The sequence below is a fragment of the Onychostoma macrolepis genome, chromosome 22 (genome assembly GCF_012432095.1).
Source record: "Onychostoma macrolepis isolate SWU-2019 chromosome 22, ASM1243209v1, whole genome shotgun sequence".
NCBI lineage: Eukaryota > Metazoa > Chordata > Actinopteri > Cypriniformes > Cyprinidae > Onychostoma > Onychostoma macrolepis.
The window spans coordinates 622,862-638,882 of NC_081176.1; the positions used below are offsets into that span (position 1 = coordinate 622,862).

At 38.7% G+C, this 16,021-nt stretch overlaps 2 long non-coding RNA genes across 3 annotated transcripts; one reads left to right on the top strand and one right to left on the bottom strand.

Annotated features, from left to right (window-relative positions):
- Nucleotides 1-1,197: 1,197 nt before the first annotated feature.
- LOC131531325 (uncharacterized) lies at nt 1,198-10,746 on the top strand. The gene is made up of 3 exons (XR_009268640.1): nt 1,198-1,633; nt 8,876-9,065; nt 10,610-10,746. It is a non-coding gene; the product is annotated as an uncharacterized LOC131531325 (long non-coding RNA).
- On the bottom strand, nt 9,840-14,091 carry LOC131531319 (uncharacterized). 2 transcript variants are annotated; one of them, XR_009268632.1, is made up of 5 exons: nt 13,987-14,091; nt 11,592-11,699; nt 11,464-11,509; nt 10,978-11,066; nt 10,690-10,829 (listed from the first exon to the last, which is right to left on the bottom strand). It is a non-coding gene; the product is annotated as an uncharacterized LOC131531319 (long non-coding RNA). The 2 variants fall into 2 exon arrangements; XR_009268633.1 differs by lacking the exon at nt 13,987-14,091 and adding an exon at nt 9,840-10,372 and having other exon boundaries at nt 10,608-10,829; nt 10,978-12,011.
- Nucleotides 14,092-16,021: the final 1,930 nt, after the last annotated feature.

Here is a 16,021-nt window from a genome sequence, read left to right on the forward strand (position 1 = left end):
TTTAGGATTTTTTACATTTACATTTAGTCATTTAGCAGACGCTTTTATCCAAAGCAACTTACAAATGAGGACAATGGAAGCAATCAAAATCAACAAAAGAGCAATGATATACAAGTGCTATAACAAGTCTCAGCTTAACACAGTACAGGTAGCAAGGTTTTTATTTTTTTTTAATTATATAATAAATAAAAAGAAAACAGATAGAATACAAAAAGATTAGAAAAGCTACTGTTAGTTTTTTTTTTTTTTAAAGAATAGAATTATAATAGAGAGTGATAGAGTTAGAGGGTCAAATAAAGATGGACGAGATGTGTTTTTAGCCGATTCTTGAAGAAGGACTCAGCTGCTCGGATTGAGTTGATTTTTTACACTTATGCTGATAAAATCAGGTGCAAGAGTGATTCAATTTAAATAATAAAAAAGATTGCAAGTGAAGTCTCTTGTGGAAGCGCAGGTGACTGAGGGTGCAAGTGCATGTCTGCAGAAAGTCTATAAAAGTGCTCTATTGCAAGATAAATAGGCTACTAATATGTCTCAACTTTGATACAGAAAAACATCATTACAATAAAGACAGACACTAATGATGCCCATCTTTATCAACCACTTTAATTTGTCCATATTATAATCTAATTAATCTAATTAACATCTTACTGGTTTGCATGCAAAGAGAAGCAAACGATCATAAAACCTTCCAACATTCAATAACACTAACATTATCACTCTAAAAATTTAACACAGCAGCTTTGAAAAAATAAATAAATAAAAAATACACGAAATCGTTCATGTCTGCATGACTTTAGTTTACAGTAATGTTCCTTTCAACTAAATCAGTCTGTAGACGCCAGAAGAGGCGCATAAAGTGTTTTATCCGAGGGAAACTATTTAGAAATAACCTCGTATGATGTTGATTAAACAAACGGAGTGAGATGTCCCATATCTGTGTAAATAAGCGAAATATCTGAACTGATCAACTCACCTCAGAAGACACAACAAACGCGCGCTGACTGAATGTAGAATGAAAATAGTCTCCTCCTTCTTTAGTTTTTCTTTTTGGCGCATAACAATCTAAATCTATAGCGCCACCTACAGTACGCTGCTGTTGTGCAGTCATGTTAGCTATTATCCTTAAAAATGGCATACGAACATGTAAAAAGAGTGTGTGGGGGACAAAACAAACAACAATAATAATAATAATAATTATTATTATTATTCATAAATTTGAGACTCTTCCCTATACCACATTCGCAGGTCAGGGTCCCATCTAGCACTGCATAGACTGTGGTTGCGATGGTTGCACGCGCACGCAGCACCAGCGCGCCCAGTGTCGGCTTCATTAACAAATGACTCTTATGAACCGATTCTTTTTGAGTCAAAAACACAAAGCGCAGCCCATTCACTAACAAATTGTTTTTACATTTAAATACTGCTTCTCGGTTTATTCAGAAGTCATCTGAGAAATCTAATCCGGTCCAGATATGTCTGAGATTCATCCCGTAATTGTTCGGTGATCCGATTCTCCGACCGCTCGCTCCACTTTCATCATGGATATAGAGGCCTTTCTGCCATATTGGACGAAACAATAACATGAAATCAACAAGAAGATGCCGATCACGAAAACTAATAGCAGAATTAGGTAAGAATCTTGTATTGCAGCTTTCTCGATTGTTAACATAATATAACTGATTTTAGTTGGCCCATTTTCCCAAATCATTAATTAACAAAGGCACATTTCTCAAAAACGTGTGACTGTCAAATTTTATTTGTAACCATTTTTTATGCACTGCATATTTGCAGAACTGAAAAATGACTGCCTAGAGATATAGTCTTGTGTCAGGAGACCAGGAAACTGCTATAGTACTGTAATACAATTTGACCAAATGTGCAGAGGATGCTGAATTTACTTTTTTTTTATTTTTTTTATTTTATTTTGTACTGTACTGTATTGTGGTGCATACCAAGTTAATTTACAATTATTTGGTATTTGAGCTATTCTAGTGTTTTTCATCTACTGCAAGATTACTTTACAGTAGTAAAATGAAAATGATCTGTTCCCAAATGTTCATTCCTGAATTATTATTATTATCTGTAATTTAATTTATGTTACTGTAATAGACATTGAGCTGCAACAACAATTCCTGCATCTTAATAAGAGTTTTTTGTTAAGTGTTATTGATCTCATGAGTGTTCACTGGGCAGGAAATTCATCTGTGGGTCTATTTAGGTGACCAAGATAAAATATCTGAAAAAGCTTCAGGTGGCATTTAATGATGCATTAAGAATCCTGCTTAAGTTCCCAAGGTGGATGAGTGCAAGCCAGTTGTTTGTATCTAGTGATGTTCCTACTTTGCATGCTGTTTTAAGGAATTATATTTATAGTTTCATGTGTCGATTAAGTGATTCAAGAAATACAATTATAATAGCCTTAAATGATCCCACATTAAGTGATACAAAGTATTTTTCCTTGTTCTGGAAGCACTTGAATTCAAGTTTGTATCTTTTTTAAGTGATTGTTGTATGTGTAATGTATGTTGGTATGTAATTTTCTTCTTTTGTGTATTTTATTTTTATTGTGATATGGACCAAATGGTCTGAAATAAAGAAGTAATAATGATAATGTGTATTTGAATTGTGTGTAAGCATTTAAGAATACCTGTAATAACTAGATTGAAAAGTTTGAAAGACAAATTTATGCTGGCTTGTCTTAAAGTCTTGTTTAAGAAACATAAATAGTTTGGTCAGTTAGATGTTCTAGATCAGGGGTGCCCAACCCTGTTCCTGGAGATCTACCTTCCTGCAGAGTTTAGCTCCAACCCTGATCAAACACAACTGAACCATCTAATTAGGATCTGAAGGAGCACTTGATAATTACAGACAGGTGTGTTTGATCAGGGTTGGAACTGAACTCTGCAGGAAGGTAGTTCCCTATCGAATGGGAACTCGCACTGCGTCCCCTAGAGGACACTTTGGGGAACGCCCTCAGCGGGACCGGTGTCTGAAGTGCATGTGGAACATGACAATGAACTTGACATTGGCCTATGACGTGTTACTGGTGCGACCATGAGTATAAAAGGGCACCTGTAGAGCACGTCATCAGCTTCTTGTCTGAAGGAGCCGTTTGTTTGTGTGTGCTTGTGTGAAGCAGAACTTAAAAAAGAGAAAGAAAAGCGATGAGTGAGCACAGTTTTAAGAGATGTGTCCCACCGTGCGGAAGGTACATCACTCCTAGCGACTCACATGAGCTTTGTGTAGTGTGCCTAGGGGTGCAGCATGCACGGTCGGCTCTTGAGGGGCCGGCTGTGCTCACTGTGATCGTTTCACAGTGAGGCAGCTGCGCCCCGCTGGCTCTGTTTACAGAGGACGGAAGCTGCCGCCTGCGCCTCGTGGTGCTGGACCCACTGCTGCCGAGGCGGAGCGCCGCCTGCACTCATGGGGCTCGCAGTTAGATCTGGCCGATGAGCTTGGGACGGGTCTCTCTATCCCAATCTCGGTCGCCAGCTCTGTTGCTCTCGAACCGAATCTGGAAGCCCGCCTCGGTTTCTTCCGATCCGCAGAGAGCATGTTACTCGGCCGGTCCAGCTCGAGGAGATAGACGTGACAGGAGTCGAGGCGGACGCAACATCACAAACCGCCTCCTCCTCGTCACCCGCGTATGGGGAACTCCTGGACGCCATGACCACAAGAACTGCCAGGTTAACCCTGGACTGGTCAGCGGAGGTGCAGGAACGCGAGTCTACTAGCCGGTTGGATGAGCGCTTCCTAGCGGGTCATAAACGCCCGCCCCGAGCCTTCCGTTCCTCCCTGAGCTTCACAGCGAGCTGCTGAGGTCATGGAGGAACTTTTCTGCCCGCGTCTTTCCCCTAGCAAGTCCAACTATGCTAATGTAAAGGGGTTGGAAGACAGCGGGTACACGAAGATGCCTCGGATGGAGGAGTCCCTTGCGGGTTATCTGGCTGCTCCCTGGCATCTTCGTGGAGGGCTCCTACTTTGCCTTCGCCGTGCCAGTTTACGCCCAGGCTCGCCGGCAAGGCATACGCGCGGCTGGGCAGGCAGGCGGTACCCTGCATACTATTTCGGTATTGCAGGCTTACCAGGCGGATCTGCTAAGGGACGCTGATGCGGCGGGGTGTGGCTCCTGTTGAAATCGAGGAGCTCCGCTCATGTGACCTGCCCTCCGTGCGACCAAGCAAGCGGCTCGCGCCATCGGCCGCTCCCTTGCGGCGCTCGTTGTCACGGAGAGGCATTTGTGGCTTAACCTGTCGGGGCTAAAGGAGAAGGACAGGTCTTTTCTCCTTGATGCCCCGGTTTCGCCTGCCGGGCTTTTCGGAGCTGCTGTCGAGACAGTGGTTCGTAAGTTCAGGGAGGCGGCGTTGTCAGCGGCGTTGAGCACTACATCCCTCGCCGTAAGCGGCGTCCGTCCGGGCAACCACCTGAAGCTGAGCCAGCCACCGGGCCCAGCTGGCGGCAAAGTCAGAAGGCGAGCGTAGCTGCAAGAGCACCGCCCCGAGGGGTCAGGGCACTAGGCAGCAACCTTGCGTATGGCAGAGACAGGACCTCAGGGATGTTATCGATGCCAAGAAAGGCAATTCGAAGCCTTGAGTCCAGGGCTGTGTTTATTTACTGTTAAAAAAGCAAACCTTTGTTAATAAGCCCCTTAGTCCTAGCCTTAGTTGAATTCTTATTTTCTTCTTTACTTTATTTCATCCTGTAGTAGGAATCAGTCCCTAATTTCAATTCGTAGTTTTCCCAGTACAACGGCGGTTTCCCGATGTATCGGTGTTAGGTTATGAGATGTGCTGAGGAACGTAGGCTTTCCGCGAATCGCCTCCCTCTTCCTCAGTTATCATTCTCTTTGTTATACGAATTGTGTTAGGGGTTTAGAAAGTTGGGCTCTAATCCTCACAATATTATATGATTTAAAGTAGATGGGCAGTATCGCTTCTCGCGTTCCCACTTCTTGTATTTACCGTGCGATACGCACTGATTTGAGAGATATTCAGAGATGGTGGGCTATTCCGCTGCTCGCGTCCTACTTCCTCGGCTCTAATCCTCATGATATTATATGGATTAAAGTAGATGGGCAGTATCGCTTCTCGCGTTCCCACTTCTTGTATTTACCGTGCGATACGCACTGATTTGAGAGATATTCAGAGATGGTGGGCTATTCCGCGGCTCGCGTCCTACTTCCTCGGCTCTAATCCTCATGATATTATATGGATTAAAGTAGATGGGCAGTATCGCTTCTCGCGTTCCCACTTCTTGTATTTACCGTGCGATACGCACTGATTTAAGAGGTATTCAGAGATGGTGGGCTATTCCGCGACTCGCGTCCCACTCCTGCTGTAACCTTCGAGTTACTACGGGTAGGAAGAGGGGTAGTATCGCCTCTCGCGTTCCCAATTCTTAGCACTGTTGTGCAATGAGGCCCTCTCATTTCACTTAGGGTCATGGATAGAGAAGCTGACCCGCTTCAACTCTGACCCTTACAGTGTGTTGGCTGTTGCTGGTGTATTTCTGGGGATGAGAACTTCTTAGAGTTCCTGGCTTGTGCCTGCTGATAAGGCACTCGTTCCTTCAGCATGGCAGCGTGGGTATTCGTTCCCCAAAGTGTCCTCTAGGGGACGCAGTGCGAATTCCCATTCGATAGGGAACGTCTCAGGTTACCCATGTAACCATGGTTCCCTGAGAAGGGGAACGAGACACTGCGTCCCCTTGCCATGCTTCAGGCATTCTTGTGCACGTCTCCTTCAGACAAGAAGCTGATGACGTGCTCTACAGGTGCCCTTTTATACTCATGGTCGCACCAGTAACGTCATAGGCCAATGTCAAGTTCATTGTCATGTTCCACATGCACTTCAGACACCGGTCCCGCTGAGGGCGTTCCCCAAAGTGTCCTCTAGGGGACGCAGTGTCTCGTTCCCCTTCTCAGGGAACCATGGTTACATGGGTAACCTGAGACGATCTCCAGGAACAGTGTTGGGCACCCCTGTTCTAGATGTTTGCTAAAGTGTTGCTAGTTGGTTGCTAGGCTCTCGCTATGCAGTTGCTGGGGTGTTGCTAGACTATTGATAGTGTGTTCTGAGTGATTACAGACATTCCCACCTCTGGTAATAACAGAAAATCAAACATTGTTTTAAAAACTGATCCAGTTTCAATGCTTTGATATTATTGTATTTCTTTCTAATGTTTGGAAATTCAAAAGCGCTAGTCTTAAACTTGCACTAAAAAGTGATTTATACCATCTACACTCTTAAAAATAGAGGTGCTTCACGATGCCATAGAATAATCTTTTTGTCTAAATGGTTCCATAAAGAACCTTTAACATCTGAAGAACCTTTCTGTTTCACAAAAGGTTCTTTGTGAAGGTTCTTCAGATTATAAAAAGTTAAGGAAGAGATGGTTCTTTGTGGAACCAAAAATGGTTCTTCTGTGGCATCGCTTGAAGAACCTTTTGAAGCACCTTTATTTAAGAGTGTAAGTAGCCTATGTAATATTAATAGAACCGCATGTCTTCTTTAATGATACAAGCTCAGAAACATTTATAACCTGTTGAAGTTTTTTTTTTATATTGTGTATTGACTTGGTGCCATGATGGATATTGAAATGTTATTTATTTTTAATTTTAAACAGTATAGATGATTACTTAATGGTAAGGCAATATTTGTGAACACAACTCAGACAAAAAAATTTGTGCACGTCAGACAATAAATCCCCAAAAACTATGCATGGTGGCTTGCTTTGGTGTTGCCACCAAAATAAATTTTCTAGATCCGTCCCTGATTATCTATATCTTGTAATGCCACAATAACTGATTGTGTTGTTTGCTTAAGTGTTGACAGCAATAAAATGAGCTTAATGTGGCAATTAACAGATCTGAGGTCATCAGCATAATGAATGAGGTGAAAACAGGATCTATTGACATGAAATAAAGAGGATTTTCAGCAGCAGACCATCTCACTTTATTCTGAGTGTTTGCTGATAGAAACTGATTGAGTCAGAATTTATGCTGAAAGCCTATTTAAGTCCTCTATTGAAAAGTATTACAATTATTTTTCAAATGATACAGAAAAAATACCACTAATATAAAGACACTGATGACGATCCTTCTCAGACTTTCTGATTTGTCCATATTAATCTAAATATACTTGCAAATACTGTTACCGTTTTGTATGTGAAGAGAAACAAGACAAAACCTTCTTTATAAGCATTAGCACTTAGCAGGCACACACACATAGCACTGAAACCGATAAAAACTATTCAGAAATGACCCTGTAAAATGTTGATTAAACAAACTATGAAACGTGTATTTTAAAATTACGTGAAATAGAATGAAAAATGAAGATGGATAAGATGCAAACGTATGGCAGAACATCTTAATTTATATCTTATAAAAATATATTGTTTTTAGGGGAGGAACTTCACTTTGAGTTGATCTGAATCAGTTGAAACTGCTGGTCTTGAAGATGAACTTTATTCACTGTGACAAATTTAGATGAAGCATGTGATGTAACACTTGCTAAGCTAAACTACTTAATGTGATTTTTTTATTTTATGACTGCGTAGAGAAGACGAATGAGTGAAAGTCTTCCCGCATGCAGTGCAGTGATACGGTTTCTCTCCAGTGTGAATCCTCTCGTGTGATTTCAAGTGTCCTGAATGATTGAATCTCTTGTCACAGTGTGAACACTTGTAAGGTTTCTCTCCAGTGTGGATCCTCTGGTACTGTTTTAATTGATCAGCTGTAATAAAAGTCTTCTCACACTCAAAGCACATATGATCTCTCACACCAGTGTGTATCTTCTGATGTAGTTTTAATTTCTCCAGTAGTGAAAAACTCTTTCCACATAAAGAACATGAATGTGGTTTCTCCTTTGAATGAACTTTCAGGTGTCTATTCAAGCCTGAAGCCCACAAAAATGTTTTTCCACATTGATCACATGGGTGCACTTTCTCTCTAGTGTGGATGCTCATGTGCTCCTTAAGCTTTGATGATTGTGTGAATCTCTTCTCACACTGATCACATGTGAATGGTTTCTCTCCAGTGTGGATCCTCATGTGAATTGTGAGATTGTGTTTGTTTGTGAAACTCTTTCCACACTGAGTGCAGGTGAAACTTTTCTTGTCTCTTTTCAGTGAAGAAATACTTTCAGTCTGTGAGCGAGTTTTTGCTCCAGTTTTGACATTATATTTTTCTCCTCCATTAGACCTGAAATTAAAGTTAAAAAGGTTACAATATAAATAAATCATTAAAAAAATAAATAAATAAATTAGAGAAATGTGAAGTGAAAGCAGACAACGACTACACAAAATTATGATCATTTTGACACATTTTTACAAATACAGACACTAATGCGATGTTTCTGTAGTGATAACTATTTAATGTTTGATCAACTCAATTTTAATATATTATATTATAAAAATAATATTAACATTAATATTATATACTACAATATTATTACGTAATTAACTATTTTACTGTTGTAAACTAATTAACTGGCAAATATTTTTCACTAAACACAATTTCCATTCATTTTCTTCCTTTTTAAAATTAAAGCATTTTTTATGGCAACACCCAGGAAGTGACATCATTTGAACGTTTGAGTTTCAGTCCCTATTTTGTACCCTGAGATAGAAAGTATCCCCTATATTATTTATTTGACTTTTTTTTTTTTTTCATTTTTTACAACTCCTAGAGTTTAGGACACTAGATCAGAGACACTAAATCTGATGAACTGCTGATAACTTTAAATGATTTCCAGTCTCACTGATGAAGGATCAAGAATAAACACCAACCTGTTTGTTCTTCAGTGTGTTTCATTCTGCAGGGTTCTGGATCTCTCATGTTCTCTCTGTTCTTCAATAAACTCTGTCTCTGCAGATTTCACTTCTTCCTGATGCTCTGATGCCTGTCTTCACTTGTAGACTGATGGGAATATTCCAGCATTTATTGCTGAACTGCAGTGGGAGGAGCTTCACTGAAGGTGTGAGTGTTGTGGGAGGAGCTTCACTGAAGGTGTGAATGTTGTGGGAGGAGCTTCACTGAAGGAGGAGCAGATCTGCCAAAGTTTGTGAGTTTTTTATTTTTTTTTCTACTGATTCACATATTAAGCATTTATGTTTATCTGGTATTTATAGTAAAGTATCTGAATTTTTATACAAATTTACACATGCATTTCTGTTTTGTCTCTAAGATCTTCACATTTAATATTTACAAATATTAAAATGTTAAGAAAAAAAAAGAATAAATAGAAGTACAGTTATGTAACCAATAAAAATCAGTGTTTTCATAATTACTTCAATTTGAGTTTGATTTGTTGTTCATTGGTTTTTAGTTTTGTGTTGGTTTATATTAAACAAAGTCTAACACAGACTAATGATGAAATAAATGCTGTTACGACATTTGTGTCTTGTAGATATCATAATAGTAACTGCATAGTTTAAGTTTGACGATAAGAATTAAATTAACTTTAACTGGCAATTTACAGGAGATCTGCATAATGGATGAGGTGAAAACAGGAGCTATTAACAAATATAGCCTAGAGGATTTTCAGCAGCTCTATTATTATTGATGAGCTTCAGATTATAAACACTCATTAAACAAGCCATTCAGGATCAGCAGCAGATCAACTCACTTTATTCTGAGTCTGAGTGCTTTCCATTAGCAATACAGAGCTCTATTGAGAAAAACATACTTCTCACACTGACACGACTGACACACTCATCTTTACAATTTCTGCTTGCAATCCTTTTCAAATATAGGCTATAATTTAAAAACGTTAAGTAACTAAAACTATTTTTTATTTGACAAACATAAATGTCAAATAAGGAAGAACGCACCAGCATGTAATTAATTTCCCTCACAGATTCATCCTTTAGTTTTTGGCTCCAAACACTGAAACAATCATACACACGAATGTACAGAAAACAAACATTAGAAGAACATGAAAAAAAATCGCCCACGAATAAAGAACAAATAAATAAGTTTAAAAAAAGTTTCTTTTGGCGTTTTAAGGTTTGATGGAAAAAAGAAAAAAGCATCTCACCGAACATATACTGTAGTGATTCACAATAAAACAAAACGCGTTTTTGGATTCATTATGTACTCGTTCATAATATACATTTTGTCAATTTTGAACAAAAAAGTTGCACGTATCTTAACGTGCTGGTTAATTGCCTTGCTGCATGTTTATTTCAGTCAACAAGCACCAGAAAACACACAAATCTGGTTACAAATAATCAAATACAGAAACGACGCTGTAAATTGTGGCTTAAGTAATGTGTGAACAGTATTTTAGGTTTGTGTGAATAAAGCCTGTAGAGCTGCACCTCGAGAAGCCAATCCGCGCCTGGTGACGTCATCACCTCTCAGCGAAATCTGAAACGTGATGAATACTGTTCAAAACATCTAGAAAACAACAACAGCAAAAACATGAAATAATTCATGTATTAATAAAATATATTTTATTTAATGACAACAATAAGAAACATGAATAAATGAGTAAAAGAATGAATAAAAGGAAGCATCACAATAAATACATACAATATACAAGTCAACAACAGATGAAACAAAGCTTCATTCAAACTTATTGTTCTAACAATCATGTATTTACAGATGGTGAGCCCACATCCTACTGCCATCTCAACACAGATGTGTCAGTTCTGCAGCTGCGCTGTGCTTCACAATCTTGCTCTTCTCAATGGTGACATCGTTGACCCAGAGGATGAGGAAGACCATGATGATGCCCCCTGAACCACACAACCTTGAGACAAGAGCAGGAGAACATGTACAGAACAATCTGGCTGCCACTGTGTCTCTCCATGAGCACGACTACCTGTAAAACATTTAAACAAGAGTTAAACATTTACAATTCATGTTGTCAGCTTTCCATTTCTTGCCAAATTTCATTTAATGTTTACAATTACATGCATTTTTTTTTTGTTGTAGCTTTATTAATTTTGTAGTTGGCTAAACCACTGAACTGGTGAGCAGAAGGTTGCTGGTTCATCACCACTGGTGTGTCCTTCAGCAAGGCTCTTTTCTCCAGGTTGATCCAGGGGACTGTAGGTCCCTGTAATAAGAGCACTGTAAATCACTTTGGATAAAAGTTTCATGACTATTTTTGATGATGCTTTTGAAGCTTCTGAAAGTCAGCCTTCATTGTATGAACAGAGACCAGCAGAACAAACTTGACCAATATCACATCCTCAATGTCTTTTGGTCTTTCTCTAGATGTTCTCGCTGGCTCTGAGTTCACTGAGGATGAAGAGACCACAGCAGCATCCAGTCCAGATGAGGCAGTAAGGTCAGGCAGAGTGATGGAGCACTGGACCATTTCCAGGATGCTGCTGTGGACTCTCCACCCTCACTGCTCACAGCAGTCTGCAGACATTTCAGATCATACAAAAAACGCCCAAACATAATACAAAAGCAGTCATTTTAACAGCACAGTAACAAAATGATCTTACTTTATCCTTTTGTTTGAGGTTTTCCCTTTTTTTCACAAATGAAGATCTGCAGCAAAGGCACAGGAATCAAGAATAAGAAAAGTGCTGTAATAGTTGTTTGAAATTACAATAATTAAAATAAATCTCACCTCATTTAATTCTTCATTTCAGTAGTGTACTCACTGAGAGGCTTTGATGGCAGCATTCCTTCATCAGTCACTCTTCACCGGATAAACACACGTGTGTCTCATCTGTCCCTGTAACATCCAGACAAGATTCAGTCACCTCTGTGCTTTATCTGCTCAATACTGCATTTACATGTTGAGGTAGTTGCTGATGTAACTCCCTTTTTATCCAACACAAATGTTCCTTAAATTATCAATATTACTAATGGATAAATAAAATAGATAACTTATGTTCAGTTACTTTATGTAGATTTGTTTGTTTACATGACTTACATTCATCTAAAGCAGTGTTGACAACAGTGAACTCTACATAACAACACATACATCTCTCACTCAGATCTGTTTCATGTCTATTAGATGTGCTCATCTGCAATACTTATCAAAGATAATCCTGCCAGATGTTAAATAGACATTTAGTAATCATCTTTAAGATGTGGTTTATGTAAATCCACTTCTGAGACGTATGTGTACTTCAGTGGCGGCTGCTGGTCTTTCAAAGAGGGGAAGCTCATTTTCGGCCTACATCATAAAAATTGTCCATTTATTTATACGTAAATCCTGCCCTACGTTACTTTTCAAGAAAATGCTCTGTGACCCTGTCGTACCAACTAGGCGTCTTTTCCAGTGACGCTAGCCTAGCCTACTGTATGAATGAATGAATGAACAAACAATCTGAAAAAAAAGATATTAAACTCGACGGAGGAAATGTGGGAATTAGGTTAAACTGAAACAAGGAATGTGGTGTATAATAGGGTTGTCACGATACCATAAAAATGTCTTACGATAGCCAGCTTAATTTATAATTCAATTCTACAAAATGAATCAAAATTTAATAAATAAATAGATGTAAGTGAAAACAGACAATATTATTCTCTGAATACTTAATTAATGTGAATGAATGACTAGCTATTGTTATCCATGAAATGATCTAAACAAAACTCACCTTAGCACTGCACAGAAGCTGCATGAAGTGACATTTAGACTGTATTTATAATTGCATAAATAATGTTATGAGATTAATGTTTTAAATACTAAATTCTGAATATAGAAATATGTTGGAAAATAATGTAATATGCCTACTTTTAGACGGGAAACTTAAAAACGGCCAGCAGGTGGCAGACGTTCGTGATTGAATCACTGAGTCATTCAAACGATTCTTTCAAAATGGCTGAATCCTTCAGGAGCGAATCAAATGACTGTTTTTATGAATGGCTCAGTGAATCAGTGATTCTCCCAAATCAACGCGGATTTGGATCAAACACAGAAACGAAACAAAAACCGCACTCTTGCTCGTGTCGTATTGCTTAAGTGTCAGGAGCGTTTTTTGCTCGCATATCTTGAAATTTCCGAGTTAGCAGCATGTATATTAAAACATAACATTATAAATGAATAAAACAATATATATAATGATTGATAAGAACCAAGTGCAAAGCCGCTATGGGATTGAGCTCGAATAGCTTCAGTGTCAGCGACTTTTTATAGAACAAAATCGCTGTCAATCAAAAGGAGACACAGTCTTTCGACAGACCGTCCAATCATCACGCAGAAGCCCAGAGTCCAGGCCACTCCTCCATTCACCCCCAGAGACGCTGAGCGTCCGGGGGCGGGACATAATCGCAGCATTTATCCAATGACCGTCTAGTTTCGAGGCACTGAAAAAAACTGTTCAAAGCAGCTCCATTGATGTCAATGGACGCTCGGCTTCAGCGGAGAAATACACTGACGCTACGGGAATGAGAAGGAAATCGAGTCCGACCTGCTGTATGTAGCTGATTCTGAACGAACTCGTCTTCGAGATGAACATGTTCTAACACATTTTTAGTCAATAAAATGTTAACACAATAGTACATATATGACCATTAATTTTTTTACATTATAGGGGAAGCCGAGCTTCCCTTGCAGTCTTAAAGAAATCCCCACTGGTGTACTTAATGGAGCTCTCCTGTTAGTTATGCATCATAAAACGTGTTTTTACAGCAAAATCACAAATATGCTATATTATGAAGGTCACAGACAGGGTTTAGATTAAGCCAGGATTAGGTCATAGTTCAATTAGGACATTTGAGTAGCTTTTATAAACGAGCCTTGGATAAAAACACTACTGATGTGCATCTTGAGACAAAACAATTATTTTAAGATCAGTCAGTTCAAGTTGCTTTCAGTTAAAACAGTCCAGACATGCATTTTAGTCTGGGACTACTCTTGACTAGCCTTGTGTGTGAAACCGGGGGATAGCGTCTTTACACCTTTTGAATTATATATTGCTTACACCTTAGTTTTAAAAGATGATTAACTCCATAAACAATGACTAACACACTTCAATTTAAACGGTTATTTCGGGGGGGAAAAATATTCTCACCTTGTCTCTATACAAGCGGCCATCTTGCCAATAACATCTCGTTTTGACATCTCGCGTGGTTCTGTGTGATTTGGACAACTTCAAGTTACGCCCCTTTCATCAAGTTACGCCTCCTTGCAGTTACGCCCCTCTCTTGCAGTCCGCAGACAGACGCTATTGGGGAGATCTCCAAAATGGGTCGTGAACTCCAAAAGTGGGCAGAACCTCCAAAATGGGGCGGGGTTTCCTCACGCAAAGACTTTCACCATTGGCTCTGGCTTCAGCCAATTGTTATTGACTTATGTTTCAAAATAAAACTTTAAACATTGTTTCTAGTTCATCTATAATAAAATATGCTATATAAATAAATATGCTCTGTGATAGCAGAGCCCAAAGCTCGTGGCCAGTGGTGTTTGACAGGAGTTTGAACCTCTGCTTCATGATGTAAATGGGAATCACCCGCGAGCTGTCCCAGCGCAGCGCAGGGAAAATATTTTACTCTATCGCTTTGTTCTAAGCAACATGGGCGTCCCAGGGCTCGAGGTTCATAGGGTAGGAGCTGGTACCCAGCAAACACAGAACGTTCCCCTAACGTTAGTTTTTGGTTCCCGTTTGGTTATTTTTTTGGGAACCAAATACTAACGTTAGGGAAACGTTATTTTTAGGTTTTTTTTTGTAACCATAAAATAACGTTCCCAAAACGTTGCAGGGAGGTTATTTTTAAAATAACCTGAAAATAACTTAGGGAGAACGTTCCCTAATGGTTAGTTTTAGGTTATTTTTTTGCAACCATAAAATAACGTTCCCAGAACGTTGCAGGGTGGTTATTTTTAAAATAACTTAAAAAAAAAAAAACTTATAGAGATCAATGGTTAGTTTTATGTTATTTTTATAACCCTGTAAAACTATCTTTCCAATGAAAACGTTTCAGATGTTTTTTGTGTAATGACCTGTACAGAGCCCTGAAATTCGTTCAATGCAGCATTTATTAAAATACAGAAATTATATCAATTAAAACAAGTTTTAATTTACAATATTAAGCCAGGATTAAGCAGGGAGTGATAACAGAAATCATAACTTCGTTTGTTTCATCTTCATATACTACGTGCGAGCCTCTGATCCGCACGCGGCCACGCGCTGCTCCATGACGCGCTTTCATCTGAAGAGAGCCGGGCGCCCGCGTAATTTAAAAATTAACGGTCATTTCATTTTACTTGTTTACTCGTACTCGCTCGATTATCGATCTGTTTATTGAATGATTACTTAAAATTAATATAGTTATGACAGTAAATATGATTTCGGAGGGATTTGACATGCCTAACTGAAGAGAACATGATGTTAAGCGATAAATTTTTTTGTTTATGGATCAAAAGAGGAGTGTCCCGCTGTACAAACTGTACACTAGCGGTAAGGAATGAATGTACTGATATCCTACTTTAAGTCAAGTAATTCTTTATTATTTTTTTTAATATCTGTGAATAAACGTCATATTTTATAAACCATACATTGTGTGAAGTAATTTTTATTTGGTGCTGAAGAAATAAAATATTGGTAACTAAGCTACCCCGTAATGGACAGATTTAATTTTATTTAATCTTACATATGATAGTTGATGTGCTCAGATTATTTTTTATTATTAAACAATAGATAAAAACAAGATATGGTTTTATAATGCTGATTAGGCGTCCATACGGATAATTTCCATGCAATTTGTTACACTGGGTCATGTGTGCTGAATGATTACTGACCTACAGTGGAGTGATCATACTGGAGTAAATAGGTTAGGGAAACGTTATAATAACGTTAGGGTAACGTTAGAATAACGTTCTAAAAACCACGTAAAAACTCATTTTTCTTTAACTTTTGTGGGAGGTGATGAACCAATTTTTGGTGCAATTTCACCACCTACTGGACTGGAGATCAAGTGTTACGTACAGTACCTTCAATGTAAAGCATCTACAAAAATTTGGTTTATCATCTTTTTTTTAATGTATGGTTTTTACCCCATCATACAACTCAGTATTTCAACAAACACTTTTAATTATTTAAAAATTTC